Source organism: Anomaloglossus baeobatrachus, chromosome 2, assembly GCF_048569485.1.
Source record: "Anomaloglossus baeobatrachus isolate aAnoBae1 chromosome 2, aAnoBae1.hap1, whole genome shotgun sequence".
In the NCBI taxonomy this organism is placed as follows: domain Eukaryota; kingdom Metazoa; phylum Chordata; class Amphibia; order Anura; family Aromobatidae; genus Anomaloglossus; species Anomaloglossus baeobatrachus.
Genome location: NC_134354.1, coordinates 357,875,286 through 357,892,645, shown reverse-complemented (window position 1 = coordinate 357,892,645; position 17,360 = coordinate 357,875,286). Strand labels below are relative to the sequence as shown.

At 39.8% G+C, this 17,360-nt stretch overlaps 5 non-coding genes across 5 annotated transcripts; all 5 read left to right on the top strand.

The window, feature by feature from the left end:
• Nucleotides 1-2,075: 2,075 nt before the first annotated feature.
• Nucleotides 2,076-2,148, top strand: TRNAV-UAC (transfer RNA valine (anticodon UAC)). The gene has a single exon. It is a non-coding gene; the product is annotated as a tRNA-Val (tRNA).
• A 1,905-nt stretch (nucleotides 2,149-4,053) lies between these two features.
• TRNAV-UAC (transfer RNA valine (anticodon UAC)) lies at nucleotides 4,054-4,126 on the top strand. The gene has a single exon. It is a non-coding gene; the product is annotated as a tRNA-Val (tRNA).
• Nucleotides 4,127-6,520: 2,394 nt separating this feature from the next.
• TRNAV-UAC (transfer RNA valine (anticodon UAC)) lies at nucleotides 6,521-6,593 on the top strand. The gene has a single exon. It is a non-coding gene; the product is annotated as a tRNA-Val (tRNA).
• A 529-nt stretch (nucleotides 6,594-7,122) lies between these two features.
• On the top strand, nucleotides 7,123-7,195 carry TRNAL-AAG (transfer RNA leucine (anticodon AAG)). Its single transcript has one exon. It is a non-coding gene; the product is annotated as a tRNA-Leu (tRNA).
• Nucleotides 7,196-7,863: 668 nt separating this feature from the next.
• TRNAV-AAC (transfer RNA valine (anticodon AAC)) lies at nucleotides 7,864-7,936 on the top strand. The gene has a single exon. It is a non-coding gene; the product is annotated as a tRNA-Val (tRNA).
• The last annotated feature ends 9,424 nt before the right edge of the window (nucleotides 7,937-17,360 follow it).

Genomic DNA, 17,360 nt, shown 5'->3' with positions numbered 1-17,360 from the left:
TTTTGGCTTCCATCGCCAACAGAGCTACGAATTTGTTTTTTTTTTCCCTGGCGGTCAAAACTCGTCTCTAATTGCCATTACTTTGCAGGTTTTCAAAGGTTTCATAGGGTAGTTGAAATCACGTCTGCTTTACACGCAGAAAGTCCTGGGTTCAATCCCCAGTGAAACCCATGTGTTCATGGTGTTGAAATAATCCCCTATCAACCTGCAGTAAATAAAGTTCTTGGCTTTGTTGCCGAATAACGGGATGTTTTAGCTTCCATCACCAACAGAGCTACGAATTTGTTTTTTTTCCCCTGGCGGTCAAAACTCGTCTCTAGTTGCCATTACTTGGCAGGATTTCAAAGGCTTCATAGTGTAGTGGTCATCACGTCTGCTTCACACGCAGAAGGTCCTGGGTTCAATCCCCAGTGAAACCAATCTGTTTTTGGTGTTGAAGTAATTTCCTATCGACTTGTAATATGTGAAATTCTTGGTTTCGTTGCCAAATGACAATACATTTTGGCTTCCATCACAAAGAGAACTACGATTTTGGGTTTCTTTTTTATTGACCATTTTAGCAGAAAACATAATCCCATATTATAAAAATCCTATTTGTTTCAAAATATATAGTTCCCATAAATACAAAAGCAAAAGACCAAACTATGGAGAAAAAAGTAACACATTCAATATAAACTTCAATTTAAGCAAAATCCCTTTGTAGGAATAAAACTGGAAAAATATGTAATAATAATTGTAAATGTTTCGTTAACCAAAAATACTTTCCTTCAGCAATAAAAAGGCCCCGTCAGTCACAATTCTGCTCTGCTAGCCAATACACAGTAACTTTTCGTCAGGTTTCATAGTGTAGTGGTCATCACGTCTGCTTAACACGCAGAAGGTCCTGGGTTCAATCCCTAGTGAAACCAATCTGTTCTTAGTGTTGAAATAATACGCTATCCAACTACAATATATGAAGTTCTTGGCATTGTTGCCGAATGACGGTATGTTTTGGCTTCCATCACAAACAGAACTACAAATTTATTTATTTTTTCCTCTGGCGGTCAAAACTCGTCTCTAAATGCCATTACTTTGCAGGATTTCACAGGTTTCATAGTGGAGTGGTCATCACGTCTACTTCACACGCAGAAGGTCCTGGGTTCAATCCCCAGTAAAAACAAGCCGTTTTCGCTGTTGAAGTAATTTGCTATCAACCTGTAACATATGAAATTCTTTATTTTGTTGCCAACTGATAATATATTTTGGCTTCCATCACCAAGAGAACTACGATTTTGGGTTTCTTTTTTATTGACCATTTTAGCAGAAAACATAATCCCATATTATAAAAATCCTGTTTGTTTCAAAATATATAGTTCCTTTAAATACAAAAGCAAACAACTAAACTATGTGGAAAAAAGTAACACATTCAATGTAAACTTCCTTTTAAGCAAAATCCCTTTGTAGGAATAAAACTGGTAAAATATGTAATAAAAATTGTAAATGTTTCATTAACCAAAAATACTTTCCTTCAGCAATAAAAAGGCCCTGTCAGTCACAATTCTGCTCTGCTAGCCAATACACAGTAACTTTCCATCAGGTTTCATAGAGTAGTGGTCATCACGTCTGCTTAACACGCAGAAGGTCCTGCGTTCAATCCCCAGTAAAACCAATCTGTTCTTAGTGTTGAAATAATACTCAATTAAACTACAATATATGAAGTTCTTGGCTTTGTTGCCGAATGATGGGATGTTTTGGCTTCCATCCACAACAGAGCTACGAATTTGTTTTTTTTTTCCCTGGCGGTCAAAACTCGTCTCTAATTGCCATTACTTTGCAGGCTTTCAAAGGATTCATAGTGTAGTGGAAATCACGTCTGCTTTACATGCAGAAGGTCCTGGGTTCAATCCCCAGTGAAACCCATGTGTTCTTGGTGTTGAAATAATCCCCTATCAACCTGCAGTATATAAAGTTCTTGGCTTTGTTGCCGAATGATGGGATGTTTTGGCTTCCATCCCCAACAGAGCTACGAATTTGTTTTTTTTTTCCCTGGCGGTCAAAACTCGTCTCTAATTGCCATTACTTTGCTGGCTTTCAAAGGTTTCATAGTGTAGTGGAAATCACGTCTGCTTTACACGCAGAAGGTCCTGGGTTCAATCCCCAGTGAAACCCATGTGTTCTTGGTGTTGAAAAAATCCCCTATTAACCTGCAATATATAAAGTTCTTGCCTTTGTTGCCGAATAACGGGATGTTTTAGCTTCCATCACCAACAGAGCTACGAATTTGTTTTTTTTCCCCGGCGGTCAAAACTCGTCTCTAATTGCCATTACTTTGCAGGATTTCAAAGGTTTCTTAGTGTAGTGGTCATCACGTCTGCTTCACACGCAGAAGGTCCTGGGTTCAATCCCCAGTGAAACCAATCTGTTTTTGGTGTTGAAGTAATTTCCTATCGACTTGTAATATGTGATATTCTTGGTTTCGTTGCCAAATGACAATACATTTTGGCTTCCATCACAAAGAGAACTACGATTTTGGGTTTCTTTTTTATTGACCATTTTAGCAGAAAACATAATCCCATATTATAAAAATCCTATTTGTTTCAAAATATATAGTTCCTTTAAATACAAAAGCAAACAACTAAACTATGTGGAAAAAAGTAACACATTCAATGTAAACTTCCTTTTAAGCAAAATCCCTTTGTAGGAATAAAACTGGTAAAATATGTAATAATAATTGTAAATGTTTCATTAACCAAAAACACTTTCCTTCAGCAATAAAAAGGCCGCGTCAGTCACAATTCTGCTCTGCTAGCCAATACACAGTAACTTTTTGTCAGGTTTCATAGTGTAGTGGCCATCATGTCTGCTTAACATGCAGAAGGTCCTGGGTTCAATCCCCCAGTGAAACCAATCTGTTCTTAGTGTTGAAATAATACGCTATCCAGCTACAATATATGAAGTTCTCGGCTTTGTTGCCGAATGACGGGATTTTTTGGCTTCCATCACAAACAGAACTACATATTATTTTTTTTTTTCCCCTGGCAGTCAAAACTCGTCTCTAAATGCCATTACTTTGCAGGATTTCACAGGTTTCAAAGTGGAGTCGTCATCACGTTTACTTCACACGCAGAAGGTCCTGGGTTCAATCCCCAGTAAAAACAAGCCATTTTCGCTGTTGAAGTAATTTGCTATCAACCTGTAACATATGAAATTCTTTGTTTTGTTGCCAACTGATAATATATTTTGGCTTCCATCACCAAGAGAACTACGATTTTGGGTTTCTTTTTTATTGACCATTTTAGCAGAAAACATAATCCCATATTATAAAAATCCTGTTTGTTTCAAAATATATAGTTCCTTTAAATACAAAAGCAAACAACTAAACTATGTGGAAAAAAGTTACACATTCAATGTAAACTTCCTTTTAAGCAAAATCCATTTGTAGGAATAAAACTGGTAAAATATGGAATAAAAATTGTAAATGTTTCATTAACCAAAAATACTTTCCTTCAGCAATAAAAAGGCCCTGTCAGTCACAATTCTGCTCTGCTAGCCAATACACAGTAACTTTCCATCAGGTTTCATAGAGTAGTGGTCATCACGTCTGCTTAACACGCAGAAGGTCCTGCGTTCAATCCCCAGTAAAACCAATCTGTTCTTAGTGTTGAAATAATACTCAATTAAACTACAATATATGAAGTTCTTGGCTTTGTTGCCGAATGATGGGATGTTTTGGCTTCCATCCACAACAGAGCTACGAATTTGTTTTTTTTTTCCCTGGCGGTCAAAACTCGTCTCTAATTGCCATTACTTTGCAGGCTTTCAAAGGATTCATAGTGTAGTGGAAATCACGTCTGCTTTACATGCAGAAGGTCCTGGGTTCAATCCCCAGTGAAACCCATGTGTTCTTGGTGTTGAAATAATCCCCTATCAACCTGCAGTATATAAAGTTCTTGGCTTTGTTGCCGAATGATGGGATGTTTTGGCTTCCATCCCCAACAGAGCTACGAATTTGTTTTTTTTTTCCCTGGCGGTCAAAACTCGTCTCTAATTGCCATTACTTTGCTGGCTTTCAAAGGTTTCATAGTGTAGTGGAAATCACGTCTGCTTTACACGCAGAAGGTCCTGGGTTCAATCCCCAGTGAAACCTATGTGTTCTTGGTGTTGAAAAAATCCCCTATTAACCTGCAATATATAAAGTTCTTGCCTTTGTTGCCGAATAACGGGATGTTTTAGCTTCCATCACCAACAGAGCTACGAATTTGTTTTTTTTCCCCGGCGGTCAAAACTCGTCTCTAATTGCCATTACTTTGCAGGATTTCAAAGGTTTCTTAGTGTAGTGGTCATCACGTCTGCTTCACACGCAGAAGGTCCTGGGTTCAATCCCCAGTGAAACCAATCTGTTTTTGGTGTTGAAGTAATTTCCTATCGACTTGTAATATGTGATATTCTTGGTTTCGTTGCCAAATGACAATACATTTTGGCTTCCATCACAAAGAGAACTACGATTTTGGGTTTCTTTTTTATTGACCATTTTAGCAGAAAACATAATCCCATATTATAAAAATCCTATTTGTTTCAAAATATATAGTTCCTTTAAATACAAAAGCAAACAACTAAACTATGTGGAAAAAAGTAACACATTCAATGTAAACTTCCTTTTAAGCAAAATCCCTTTGTAGGAATAAAACTGGTAAAATATGGAATAAAAATTGTAAATGTTTCATTAACCAAAAATACTTTCCTTCAGCAATAAAAAGGCCCCGTCAGTCACAATTCTGCTCTGCTAGCGAATACACAGTAACTTTCTATCAGGTTTCATAGAGTAGTGGTCATCACGTCTGCTTAACACGCAGAAGGTCCTGCGTTCAATCCCCAGTAAAACCAATCTGTTCTTGGTGTTGAAATAATACTCAATTAAACTACAATATATGAAGCTCTTGGCTTTGTTGCCGAATGATGGGATGTTTTGGCTTCCATCCCCAACAGAGCTACGAATTTGTTTTTTTTTTCCCTGGCGGTCAAAACTCGTCTCTAATTGCCATTACTTTGCAGGCTTTCAAAGGTTTCATAGTGTAGTGGAAATCACGTCTACTTCACACGCAGAAGGTCCTGGGTTCAATCCCCAGTAAAAATAAGCCGTTTTCGCTGTTCGAATAATTTGCTATCAACCTGTAACATATGAAATTCTTTGTTTTGTTGCCAACTGATAATATATTTTGGCTTCCATCACCAAGAGAACTACGATTTTGGGTTTCTGTTTTATTGACCATTTTAGCAGAAAACATAATCCCATATTATAAAAATCCTGTTTGTTTCAAAATATATAGTTCCTTTAAATACAAAAGCAAAAGACCAAACTATGGAGAAAAAAGTAACACATTCAATATAAACTTCAATTTAAGCAAAATCCTCTTGTAGGAATAAAACTGGTAAAATATGTAATAATAGTTGTAAATGTTTCATTAACCAAAAATACTTTCCTTCAGCAATAAAAAGGCCCCGTCAGTCACAATTCTGCTCTGCTAGCGAATACACAGTAACTTTTCGTCAGGTTTCATAGTGTAGTGGTCATCACGTCTGCTTAACACGCAGAAGGTCCTGGGTTCAATCCCCCAGTGAAAGCAATCTGTTCTTAGTGTTGAAATAATACGCTATCCAGCTACAATATATGAAGTTCTCGGCTTTGTTGCCGAATGACGGGATTTTTTGGCTTCCATCACAAACAGAACTACATATTATTTTTTTTTTTCCCCTGGCAGTCAAAACTCGTCTCTAAATGCCATTACTTTGCAGGATTTCACAGGTTTCATAGTGGAGTCGTCATCACGTTTACTTCACACGCAGAAGGTCCTGGGTTCAATCCCCAGTAAAAACAAGCCATTTTCGCTGTTGAAGTAATTTGCTATCAACCTGTAACATATGAAATTCTTTGTTTTGTTGCCAACTGATAATATATTTTGGCTTCCATCACCAAGAGAACTACGATTTTGGGTTTCTTTTTTATTGACCATTTTAGCAGAAAACATAATCCCATATTATAAAAATCCTGTTTGTTTCAAAATATATAGTTCCTTTAAATACAAAAGCAAACAACTAAACTATGTGGAAAAAAGTTACACATTCAATGTAAACTTCCTTTTAAGCAAAATCCCTTTGTAGGAATAAAACTGGTAAAATATGGAATAAAAATTGTAAATGTTTCATTAACCAAAAATACTTTCCTTCAGCAATAAAAAGGCCCCGTCAGTCACAATTCTGCTCTGCTAGCTAATACACAGTAACTTTCTATCAGGTTTCATAGAGTAGTGGTCATCACGTCTGCTTAACACGCAGAAGGTCCTGCGTTCAATCCCCAGTAAAACCAATCTGTTCTTGGTGTTGAAATAATACTCAATTAAACTACAATATATGAAGCTCTTGGCTTTGTTGCCGAATGATGGGATGTTTTGGCTTCCATCCCCAACAGAGCTACGAATTTGTTTTTTTTTTCCCTGGCGGTCAAAACTCGTCTCTAATTGCCATTACTTTGCAGGCTTTCAAAGGTTTCATAGTGTAGTGGAAATCATGTCTGCTTTACACGCAGAAGGTCCTGGGTTCAATCCCCAGTGAAACCAATGTGTTCTTGGTGTTGAAATAATCCCCTATCAACCTGCAGTATATAAAGTTCTTGGCTTTGTTGCTGAATAACGGGATGTTTTAGCTTCCATCACCAACAGAGCTACGAATTTGTTTTTTTTCCCCTGGCGGTCAAAACTCGTCTCTAATTGCCATTACATTGCAGGTTTTCAAAGGTTTCATAGTGTAGTGGTCATCACGTCTGCTTCACACGCAGAAGGTCCTGAGTTCAATCCCCAGTGAAACCAATCTGTTTTTGGTGTTGAAGTAATTTCCTATCGACTTGTAATATGTGAAATTCTTGGTTTCGTTGCTAAATGACAATTCATTTTGGCTTCCATCACAAAGAGAACTACGATAAATATAAACTTCAATTTAAGCAAAATCCTTTTGTAGGAATAAAACTGGTAAAATATGTAATAATAATTGTAAATGTTTCATTAACCAAAAACACTTTCCTTCAGCAATAAAAAGGCCCCGTCAGTCGCAATTCTGCTCTGGTAGCCAATACACAGTAACTTTTCGTCAGGTTTCATAGTGTAGTGGTCATCACGTCTGCTTAAGACGCAGAAGGTCCTGGGTTCAATCCCCAGTGAAACCAATCTGTTCTTAGTGTTGAAATAATACGCTATCCAACTACAATATATGAAGTTCTCGGCTTTGTTGCCGTATGACGAGATGTTTTGGCTTCCATCACAAACAGAACTACAAATTATTATTTTTTTTTCCCCTGGCGGTCAAAACTCGTCTCTAAATGCTATTACTTTGCAGAATTTCACAGGTTTCATAGTGGAGTCATCATCACGTCTACTTCACACGCAGAAGGTCCTGGGTTCAATCCCCAGTAAAAACAAGCCGTTTTCGCTGTTCGAATAATTTGCTATCAACCTGTAACATATGAAATTCTTTGTTTTGTTGCCAACTGATAATATATTTTGGCTTCCATCACCAAGAGAACTACGATTTTGGGTTTCTTTTTTATTGACCATTTTAGCAGAAAACATAATCCCATATTATAAAAATCCTGTTTGTTTCAAAATATATAGTTCCTTTAAATACAAAAGCAAAAGACCAAACTATGGAGAAAAAAGTAACACATTCAATATAAACTTCAATTTAAGCAAAATCCTCTTGTAGGAATAAAACTGGTAAAATATGTAATAATAGTTGTAAATGTTTCATTAACCAAAAATACTTTCCTTCAGCAATAAAAAGGCCCCGTCAGTCACAATTCTGCTCTGCTAGCGAATACACAGTAACTTTTCGTCAGGTTTCATAGTGTAGTGGTCATCACGTCTGCTTAACACGCAGAAGGTCCTGGGTTCAACCCCCAGTGAAACCAATCTGTTCTTAATGTTGAAATAATACTCAATTGAACTACAATATAATACGTTCTTGGCTTTGTTGCCGAATGATGGGATGTTTTGGCTTCCATCCCCAACAGAGCTACGAATTTGTTTTTTTTTCCCCTGGCGGTCAAAACTCGACTCTAATTGCCATTACTTTGCAGGATTTCGAAGGTTTCATAGTGTAGTGGTCATCACGTCTGCTTCACACGCAGAAGGTCCTGGGTTCAATCCCCTGTGAAACCAATCTGTTTTTGGTGTTGAAGTAATTTCCTATCGACTTGTAATATGTGAAATTCTTGGTTTCGTTGCCAAATGACAATACATTTTGGCTTCCATCACAAAGAGAACTACGATTTTGGGTTTCTTTTTATTGACCATTTTAGCAGAAAACATAATCCCATATTATAAAAATCCTATTTGTTTCAAAATATATAGTTCCCATAAATACAAAAGCAAAAGACCAAACTATGGAGGAAAAAGTAACACATTCAATATAAACTTCAATTTAAGTAAAATCCTTTTGTAGGAATAAAACTGCTAAAATATGTAATAATAGTTGTAAATGTTTTATTAACCAAAAATACTTTCCTTCAGCAATAAAAAGGCCCCGTCAGTCACATTTCTGCTCTGCTAGCGAATACACAGTAACTTTTCATCAGGTTTCATAGTGTAGTGGTCATCACGTCTGCTTAACACGCAGAAGGTCCTGGGTAGAGATGAGCGAACCGGTCGCGGTTCGGCTCGAGGTGGTTCGCCGAACGGAGTTCTCGTTCGAGTTCAGTTCGTCGAACGTTCGACGAACCGAACTCGAACCAATAGGCTATAATGGGAGGCAATCACAAACACATAAAAATGCATTATAAATGTACACAAACAGTTAATAAACATTGCCATAACACTTACCGGTCCTCGCGATCCCTTCTGCACTCTGTCTCCTGCCGCTATTCCATCCGATGATCGCTGAATCCTCCAGGGTGACCTGCACTGGCAGCAGAGATGCAGGACCTATCGTGACGTCAAAATAGCCATGTGACCAGTCATGTGGCTATTATCTCATTGGCTACAGACTGGTCACATGACTATGACACGTCATGTAGGACCTGCGAGTGCATCTCTCCGGTACACGGTGCACATATGTGTATCGCCGTGTACCAGCGACATGCTCTAGCACACGGTCGACTCCCCGTTCCGTTAGGGACCGGCTGACACAGCCGGTCATTAACGGAGATCACCGTTGCCATAGCAACGCAGTTAGCGGTGACGTCACCGCTAACCGCGGCTCCGGGAGCACCGTTGCTATGGTAACGCGTCTGTCAGCGTTACCGCTGTTACTGCTAGCAGCCAGCACTGATCACTCACGGAGTGAAGGCTGCACGATTGTAGTGAGCATTGTAGTGAGGATGGAGGTTCCCCAGCCCCAAGTGATGAGCTGGTGAACCTCTTCCTTCCTCACTACAATCGTCACTACTACTACACTAGAAAGAAAGAAGACAGAAGAGCAGGGTCGTGGAGGGCTGACAGGGGGTAATAAAGATGGAGTCTCTAATGTGTCTGTGTATTTATTTCTATTAAAGTATTTTTCCTCTGTGTGGTGTCTTTTTTTTAACCCTTTATTGGAGATTCTTAATGGCCGGGTCAAACGTGCCTGACATTAAGAATCTCTGGCTTAATACTGGCTAGTAAAACAAAGCCAGTATTAACTCATGATTACCCAACAAGCCACCCGGCTCCAGGGCTGTTGGAAGAGTTGGATACAGCGCCAGATGATGGCGCTTCTATGAGAGCGCCATTTTCTGGGACGGCTGCGGACTGAAATCCGCAGCAGAGGCGCCCACAAAGCTCGGGCTAACCTGTGCTGCGGATTCCAATCCCCAGCTGCCTAGTTGTACCCGGCTGGACACAAAAATAGGGCGAAGCCCACGTCATTTGTTTTTTAATTATTTCATGAAATAAGTGAAATAATTTAAAAAAACGGGCTTCCCTATATTTTTGGTTCCCAGCCGGGTACAAATAGGCAACTGGGGGTTGGAGGCAGCCCGTGGCTGCCAGCTGTACCTGGCTAGCATACAAAAATATGGCGAAGCCCACGTCATTTTTTTGGTGGGCAAAAAACTTCTGCATACAGTCCTGGATGGAGTATGCTGAGCCTTGTAGTTCTGCAGCTGCTGTCTGCTCTTCTCCATACAGACAGACAGCAGCTGCAGAACTACAAGGCTCAGCATACTCCATCCAGGACTGTATGCAGAATTTTTTTGCCCCCTGAAAAAATTATGTGGGCTTCGCCATATTTTTGTATGCTAGCCAGGTACAGCAGGCAGGTACGGCTGCCCCCAACCCCCAGTTGCCTATTTGTACCCGTCTGGGAACCAAAAATAAAGGGAAGCCCTTTTTTTATTATTTCATGAATTTCATGAAATAATTAGAAAACAAATGACGTAGGCTTTGCCCCATTTTTGTGTCCAGCCAGGTACAACTAGGCAGCTGGGGATTGGAATCCGCACCACCGGTTGGCCTGAGCTTTCTGGGCCCCACTGCTGCGAATTGCAGTCTGCAGCCACCTCAGAAAATGGCATTTTCATAGAAGCGCCATCTTCTGGCGCTGTATCCAACTCTTCCAGCACCTGCCTGCTATACCTGGCTAGCATACAAAAATATGGCGAAGCTCACGTCCTTTTTTTGTAGTTTTTTGGCAAAAAAAATAAAAAATGCTTCCCTGGATTTTCCATTGCCAGTGAAGGTAACACCAAGCAGTGGGGGTTAGCAGCCAGTAGCTGCTTGGATTACCCTTAGCTAGCAATACAAAAAATGCAGCGGGAGCCCATATATATTTTTTTTAATTATTTATTTAAATAACTAAAAATAAAATGGGCTTCCCTGTATTTTGATTGCTGGACATCACAGTGCTGTAAAAATAAATCTTTAAAAAAATGACGTAGCGCTCCGCGGTATTTTTGATTCTCAGCGCAGATAAAGCAGACAGCTATGGGTTGCCACCCCCATCTGCCTGCCGTTACCTTGGTTGTCAATCAAAATACAGGGAAGCCCATTAATTTTTTCTATTTAAAAAATAGTTAAAAAAAAAAAATTACGTTGGGTCCCCCCATTTTTGATAGCCAGCTAGGGTAAAGCAGACGGCTGTAGCCTGAAAACCACAGCTGGCAGCTTTACCGTGGTTGGGGATCCAATGTGGAGGTCCCCTCAGGCTCTTTTTTATAATTATTTTATAAATATTAATAATTACACAATAAAAGTAGGGTCCCCCCCAAATTGGATCACCAGCCAAGGTAAAGCGGACAGCTGTGGTCTGGTATTCTCAGGGTGGGAAGGTCCATAGTTATTGGGCCTTCACAGCCTAAAAATAGCAGGCTGCAGGCACCCCAGACATGGCGCATCCACTAGATGCGCCAATCCTGGCGCTTCACCCCAGCTCATCCCGTGCCCTGGTGCAGTGGCAAACGGGGTAATAAATCGGGTTGATACTAGCTGTAAAGTCACCTGAGATCAAGCCCAGCAGTTTGTGATGTCATGGCGTCTATTAGATACCCAACATCATAAACTGTCAGTACTAACAAAAACAAAAAATCGACAAAAGAAATTTATTTGAAAAAACAGTCCCCAAAACATTTCCTCTTTCACCAATTTATTGTAAGAAAAAAAATAAAGGGGTCCCACGACGACTCTGGACCGTCTAGAATATGGGGGGGAGACACTCAGGGAACGTATCCCCCATTTTCTAGGAGTGCGGACCCTTCATGTGAGGAGTGTGGGTGCAATGAATCTGCACTCACTCTCCCCGGGTCCACAGCAGCAGAGTCCATGTCGTAATGGTTGCTACCAAAGCTGCAATGCCCTGCTCATGAGGTAAGGGCATGCCTAATCAGGAGAACTACTGTAGAGGAAGCTCTGCTCACTGGTATATAGGTGCTCAGAGGTAATAATAGATAAAATTAGTGAGTAACCTCGGCACTCTAAATCTCCCAGACTAAGTCAGTAAGTCCCAATGGATAGTAATGCAAAATCACTCTTTATTGGTCCGTATTAAGAACATTTTTTTTTCATAAGCATATATGTTTTTGTCCAAAACAAGTTACAAATGACGTTTCGGCCTGAGCCTTCGTCAGATTGGACTTATCTGCATGTAATCATGAAAAATGACAATAATCAGTATCACATAAGAGTGAGAGAACAATAACATAAACTCGAACAATGTAGAGGTACAATTGGGATGCAGCAAAAAAATTGCAACACAGCAAGAAATGAAACACATGATACAAATGTCATAATACAGTTCAAGGACAATATAGTAATGACAAATATGGGGTCAGAGTAGGCTTAGACAGCTCTGGTACGAAAGAGATGTCAATCATAAAGTAACATGTGCAGTAGGTGTAGAGCTACAGTATGCATGGCAGAGCTAATGGGTAGACTGACCATAGAAAAAGAACGGAGAAAAAGTGGAGAAAAAGTGGAGAAAAAGTGGAGCATAAGAGGAGAAAAAGTGGAGAAAAAAGTGGAGAAAAAGTGGAGAAAAAGTGGAGCATAAGAGGAGAAAAAGTGGAGAAAAAGTGGAGAAAAAGTGGAGAAAAAGTGGAGCATAAGAGGAGAAAAAGTGGAGATTAAGAGGAGAAAAAGTGGAGAAAAAGTGGAGCATAAGAGGAGAAAAAGTGGAGAAAAAGTGGAGAAAAAGTGGAGCATAAGAGGAGAAAAAGTGGAGATTAAGAGGAGAAAAAGTGGAGAAAAAGTGGAGAAAAAGTGGAGCATAAGAGGAGAAAAAGTGGAGAAAAAGTGGAGAAAAAGTGGAGAAAAAGTGGAGCATAAGAGGAGAAAAAGTGGAGATTAAGAGGAGAAAAAGTGGAGAAAAAGTGGAGCATAAGAGGAGAAAAAGTGGAGAAAAAGTGGAGAAAAAGTGGAGCATAAGAGGAGAAAAAGTGGAGAAAAAAGTGGAGAAAAAGTGGAGAAAAAGTGGAGAAAAAGTGGAGCATAAGAGGAGAAAAAGTGGAGATTAAGAGGAGAAAAAGTGGAGAAAAAGTGGAGAAAAAGTGGAGAAAAAGTGGAGCATAAGAGGAGAAAAAGTGGAGAAAAAGTGGAGAAAAAGTGGAGAAAAAGTGGAGCATAAGAGGAGAAAAAGTGGAGATTAAGAGGAGAAAAAGTGGAGAAAAAGTGGAGCATAAGAGGAGAAAAAGTGTAGAAAAAGTGGAGCATAAGAGGAGAAAAAGTGGAGAAAAAAGTGGAGAAAAAGTGGAGAAAAAGTGGAGCATAAGAGGAGAAAAAGTGGAGAAAAAGTGGAGAAAAAGTGGAGAAAAAGTGGAGCATAAGAGGAGAAAAAGTGGAGAAAAAGTGGAGCATAAGAGGAGAAAAAGTGGAGAAAAAGTGGAGCATAAGAGGAGAAAAAGTGGAGAAAAAGTGGAGAAAAAAGTGGAGAAAAAAGTGGAGAAAAAAGTGGAGAAAAAGTGGAGCATAAGAGGAGAAAAAGTGGAGAAAAAAGTGGAGAAAAAGTGGAGAAAAAGTGGAGAAAAAGTGGAGCATAAGTGGAGAAAAAGTGGAGAAAAAAGTGGAGAAAAAGTGGAGAAAAAGTGGAGCATAAGAGGAGAAAAAGTGGAGAAAAAGTGGAGCATAAGAGGAGAAAAAGTGGAGAAAAAGTGGAGAAAAAGTGGAGAAAAAAATGGAGAAAAAGTGGAGAAAAAGTGGAGAAAAAGTGGAGAATAAGAGGAGAAAAAGTGGAGAAAAAGTGGAGAATAAGAGGAGAAAAAGTGGAGAATAAGTGGAGAAAAAAATGGAGAAAAAGTGGAGAAAAAAATGGAGAAAAAGTGGAACACCCTTTGGTACCTTTCATGTGGCACTAAGGGGTGCTTAGCTTTGTATTTAGCCAAAAAAATGAAAAAAAAAAATGACGTAGGGTTCCCCCTAGTTTTGTAGCCAGCTAGGGTAAAGCAGACGGCTGCAGCCTGCAGACCACAGCTGGCAACCTCACCTTGGCTGGTAATCCAAAACTGAGGTCACCCCACGCTGTTATTTTAAATTAAATAAATAATTAAAAAAAAAAACACGTAGGGGTCCCCCAAAATTGGATCACCAGCCAAGGTAAAGCAGACAGCTGGGGCCTGATATTCTCAGACTAGGGAGGTCCATGGTTATTGGAATCTCCCCAGCCTAAAAATAGCAGGCCGCAGCCGCCCCAGAAGTGGCGCATCCATTAGATGCGCCAATCCTGGTGCTTCGCCCCAGCTCATCCCGCGCCCTGGTGCGGTGGCAAACGGGGTAATATATGGGGTTAATACCAGATGTGTAATGTCACCTGGCATCAAGCCCTGGGGTTGGTGAGGTCAGGCGTCTATCAGATACCCGACATCACCAACCCAGTCAGTAATAAAAAAAAATAGACGACAAACACATTTTTATTTGAAAAAACACTCCCCAAAACATTCCCTCTTTAACCAATTTATTAGAATGAAAAACAAATCCAGGTCTGGTGTAATCCAAGGGGTTGCCATGACGATCCACACTGTCCCAGTCAATGAAGAGCAGGATGTTCCCCATTGGCTGGGAGAGCAGTGCAGTGACCTGAGCTAACATCAATGGGTCAGCCCAGGTCACTGCAGGGGGGTGACAAGTGCTGCTGTCAGCGAGGTACATTACCTGCGCTGATCTCCAGCACACTGACAGCCCCTGTCACTGAGGTCAATCACCGGCGCCTTCACAGCAAGTATCGCGAGAGGTCCGTGACGTCTCGGGTGGGAAGCGAGAGGTGATGTGACAAGCGGCGGCCATGGAGGACAGTGACAGCGCTGAGGTCTGGATGGCGGGACTTCATCACCGCAGGTAAGCCGAGCGGGGGGGGGAGGGGGGGTGCGTGTGTGAGAGTGTGTGTGTGTGTGTATATGTATGTATACATGCTGCGGGCAGGAGGGGGCGGAGCGAGCTGAGCGGGAAGTGTGGGCTTCCTGCACGTAACTAAGATAAACATCGGGTTACTAACCAAAGCGCTTTGCTTGGATACCCGATGTTTTTCTTGGTTACCAGCTTGTGGCAGGCTGCCAGCGATGGCTTCTGCACACTGTAGCTGTAAAAAGCCCTGCTTTTTGCTGCTAGAACCGTTCTCGAACGTTTCTAGAACTATCGAGCTTTTAGCAAAAAGCTCGAGTTCTAGTTCGATCTCGAACAGCCGAAAAATCACTCGAGCCTAGAACTGGAGAACCACGAACCGCGAACCGCGCTCAACTCTAGTTCTGGGTTCAATCCCCAGTGAAACCAATCTGTTCTTAGTGTTGAAAAAATACGCTCTCCAACTACAATATATGAAGTTCTCGGCATTGTTGCCGTATGACGGGATGTTTAGGCTTCCATCACAAACAGAACTACAAATTATTTTTTTTTTTCCACTGGCGGTCAAAACTCGTCTCTAAATGCCATTACTTTGCAGGATTGCACAGGTTTCATAGTGGAGTCGTCATCACGTCTACTTCACACGCAGAAGGTCCTGGGTTCAATCCCCAGTAAAAACAAGCCGTTTTCGCTGTTGAAGTAATTTTCCATCAACCTGTAACATATGAAATTCTTTGTTTTGTTGCCAACTGATAATATATTTTGGCTTCCATCACCAAGAGAACTACGATTTTGGGTTTCTTTTTTATTGACCATTTTAGCAGAAAACATAATCCCATATTATAAAAATCCTGTTTGTTTTAAAATATATAGTTACTTTAAATACAAAAGCAAACAACTAAACTATGTGGAAAAAAGTAACACATTCAATGTAAACTTCCTTTTAAGCAAAATCCCTTTGTAGGAATAAAACTGTTAAAATATGTAATAAAAATTGTAAATGTTTCATTAACCAAAAATACTTTCCTTCAGCAATAAAAAGGCCCCGTCAGTCACAATTCTGCTCTGCTAGCCAATACACAGTAACTTTCCATCAGGTTTCATAGAGTAGTGGTCATCACATCTGCTTAACATGCAGAAGGTCCTGCGTTCAATCCCCAGTAAAACCAATCTGTTTTTGGTGTTGAAGTAATTTCCTATCGACTTGTAATATGTGAAATTCTTGGTTTCGTTGCCAAATGACAATACATTTTGGCTTCCATCACAAAGAGAACTACGATTTTGGGTTTCTTTTTTATTGACCATTTTAGCAGAAAACATAATCCCATATTATAAAAATCCTATTTGTTTCAAAATATATAGTTCCCATAAATACAAAAGCAAAAGACCAAACTATGGAGAAAAAAGTAACACCTTCAATATAAACTTCAATTTAAGCAAAATCCCTTTGTAGGAATAAAACTGGTAAAATATGTAATAATAATTGTAAATGTATCATTAACCAAAAATACTTTCCTTCAGCAATAAAAAGGCCCCATCAGTCACAATTCTGCTCTGCTAGCCAATACACAGTAACTTATCGTCAGGTTTCATAGTGTAGTGGTCATCACGTCTGCTTAACACGCAGAAGTTCCTGGGTTCAATCCCCAGTGAAACCAATCTGTTCTTAGTGTTGAAATAATACGCTATCCAACTACAATATATGAAGCTCTCAGCTTTGTTGCCGTATGACGGGATGTTTTGGCTTCCATCACAAACTGAACTACAAATTATTTTTTTTTTTCCCCTGGCGGTCAAAACTCGTCTCTAAATGCCATTACTTTGCAGGATTTCACAGGTTTCATAGTGGAGTCGTCATCACGTCTACTTCACACGCAGAAGGTCCTGGGTTCAATCCCCAGTAAAAACAAGCTGTTTTCGCTGTTGAAGTAATTTGCTATCAACCTGCAACATATGAAATTCTTTCTTTTGTTGCCAACTGATAATATATTTTGGCTTCCATCACAAAAAGAACTACGATTTTGGGTTTCTTTTTTATTGACCATTTTAGCAGAAAACATAATCCCATATTATAAAAATCCTATTTGTTTCAAAATATATAGTTCCCATAAATACAAAAGCAAAAGACCAAACTATGGAGAAAAAAGTAACACATTCAATATAAACTTCAATTTAAGCAAAATCCTTTTGTAGGAATAAAACTGCTAAAATATGTAATAATAGTTGTAAATGTTTTATTAACCAAAAATACTTTCCTTCAGCAATAAAAAGGCCCCGTCAGTCACAATTCTGCTCTGCTAGCGAATACACAGTAACTTTTCGTCAGGTATCATAGTGTAGTGGTCATCACGTCTGCTTAACACGCAGAAGGTCCTGGGTTCAATCCCCAGTGAAACCAATCTGTTCTTAGTGTTGAAAAAATACGCTCTCCAACTACAATATATGAAGTTCTCGGCATTGTTGCCGTATGACGGGATGTTTAGGCTTCCATCACAAACAGAACTACAAATTATTTTTTTTTTTTCCACTGGCGGTCAAAACTCGTCTCTAAATGCCATTACTTTGCAGGAGTTCACAGGTTTCATAGTGGAGTCG